Consider the following 2,506-nt stretch of genomic DNA (forward strand, 5'->3'; position numbering starts at 1 on the left):
TGCGGGGTTTGGGGGTCAGGGCTGTTCCCCCCACGCCGCCCGCTGCCGTCGGCCTCCCTGCCTCTGCTGCGCGCCCCCCCAGCCTACCYGCGAAACAGGTCAGTAGCGTTAACCCATTTTCCAGATGGGGAAACTGAGGCGGGGGGGGGGGATGCCTGGGTCCGGCCTCCCGCCTCCCCCGTGTGACCCCCAAGTCCCTGGTGCTGGCACTGGCGTCCAGGTCCGTGAAAGGGGCTTCGCTGTCTTCCCCGCGGCCGTGGGACGAGCGCGAATAAAGCGGGACGAAGCTCGGCGGCGGCAGCGGTGCTCTGGTTTGTGGGGGGCACTGTGGGGCCGGGGCGCCCGGCGGGGAGCTGGGCACGGGCATCCCCCCCCCCCCCCGGCCCTCCAGCCGCTTCCTGCGCGCCCTGACCGCGGCTCTGCCCCGCGGTGCCTGAGCCGGGGGCGTTCCTGGGGAAAAAAACATCCGGGTGGCGGAAGCTGGGAGCATGCGGCGTGCGGGAACCACCGGCCCCGTGCCGGGGGGTTGCGGCAGGACCGGCAGCCGCAGGGGGCCCACGGGGATCTCCGGCTTGGCAGGGGGGAGTCCCTGCCCGGGGGGGGGTCCCTGCCCTTGCCCGTGGGGTGCCAGCGGGCGCCAGGCGTGGGAGAGCGGCCGTGGAGGGGCAGGTGGAGGTTTCCCACACCGCGGGGCTGGAGCCAGTGCCGGCACCCCCGCAGGAACCTGCCTCTCCGGGTGTTTTCCTGCTTTGGCCTGTCCCAGCCGGACTCGGGATGGTTTCACTATTCCTCGCCCGGCGCTCTTCGGCAGCTGGGGAAACTGAGGCACGGTGTGCTGGGGAGCAGCACGGTGTTGCCTGAGCCCCACGTCTGCCCCCCGTGAGGACGGTCCAGCTCGTGGTGGCGAGAGGGTGGCTCGGTCCCGGGCTCGCACTGCCTCAAGGGACCGACCTGCCTGCCAGAGCCCGGGCTGAGAATGCACCAAACTCAGCACCCGCATGAGTCGCCCCCGAGGGCGCAGGGGCCGGATCGGGCCCTGCAGCGCCCCGGAGCCCTGCGTCCTTGTCGCCTGCGGGCTCGGGACAGGCAGCGGCGTCGGGGCGGTGCGTCAACCACCCGCCTGACGCTGCAAATTCCTYGGTGGCGCGGGGGCACCTTCCCACGCTCCCGGCGGCCCCGGGGAGCCGGCCGGCTCCCTCGTTAATGAGAAACCCGCTGCGCCGGGGCAGCAGGGCAGGCTCGGCTGTGCAGAGCATGGCGACAGCACGTGTCCTCCCGGTCCCCACGGACCCCGCTGCCAGAGGGGGGGGGATTTGGCCGCGAGGGGATGGGGCCGGCGGGGTGCAGGGCTCAGCGCCGGTATCGCGATACCATCACGGCATCAGCCATGCCCTGCCTCCCCTGGGGAGGAGGAGGAGGAGGAGGAGGAGGAGGAGGAGGAGGGCCCCTGCCAGGGCTGCCCCAAGGGGTGGCAGCTGGGGACGGGGGCGCAGGGGGGTGCTACGGGGCTGCCCGGTCATGCTTTGAGATTTTGGGAGATGGCCATGGGGTGGGGGGTGAGACCTGCTGGGGCTGGGGATTCCTCGTGGCCTGCCCCCAAGGGTCCTGGGGGGGGCYGAGCTCCCTTGTCCCCGGTGTGGGGCAGGGGAGGGACGGAGAGCAGCGGTGTCCCCTGAGCCCGGCGGTGCTGCCGTCGTGTCTCGCCTGTCCCTTAAGTGCAGCCGGCTCTGGGCTGGAGCCAGGCAGCTGCGGGTGTGCGTGTGTGTGCGTGTGTTTGTGCTCCATGCCAAGGCCCGGGGCTGTGCGCGGCGCAGGGGGGGCACGTGGGGCTCGGTACTGGGCAGCAGCGGGGGGACACGGGGGCCACCTCAGTGGCGCGGGGCGCCGGAGCCATTTGCTTTGTGCCGCCACGTGGCCGCAGGGCGCTGGGTTGTGGGTGCGCAAGCGCAGGGTGCGGGGCTGTGGCGCACACCCTGGAGGCGCTGAGTTTGCAAGTGGGGTGGGGGGGTTGCAGGCGGGGGGGAGTGTGCAGGTTTGCAGGTGTGGGGCAGCGGGTTCGCAGCCATGGGGGTGCAGGTTTGCGGCCGTGGGGTGCAGATCTGCAGGTGGGAGGTGCTGGTTTGCATCTGCAGGGTGCAGGTTTGCATCTGTAGGGTGCTGGTTTGCAGGCATGGGGTGCAGGTTTGCAGCCGTCGGGCGCAGGTTCGCATTTGTAGGGTGCAGGTTTGCATCTGTAGGGTGCAGATTTGCAGGTGGGAGGTGCTGGTTTGCAGCTGTGGGGTGGTGGTTTGCAGGCATGGGGTGCGCGTTTGCATCCGTAGGGTGCAGGTTTGCGGCTGTGGGGTGCAGGTTTGCAGCCGTCGAGTGCTGGCTTGCAGCAGCGGGGTGCAGCGGGGAGCCGCTTCGCCGTCGCGGGGTGCCGGCTGGCGGAGGGACGTGCGGGCGGCGGTGTCCTGCGCTGCGAGCTGCCGTGCGCGGAGCAGCGGCGGCGGCGGCAGCGCTGCCC

This window comes from Apteryx rowi, unplaced genomic scaffold (assembly GCF_003343035.1).
Source record: "Apteryx rowi isolate R43461 unplaced genomic scaffold, aptRow1 scaffold_379, whole genome shotgun sequence".
NCBI lineage: Eukaryota > Metazoa > Chordata > Aves > Apterygiformes > Apterygidae > Apteryx > Apteryx rowi.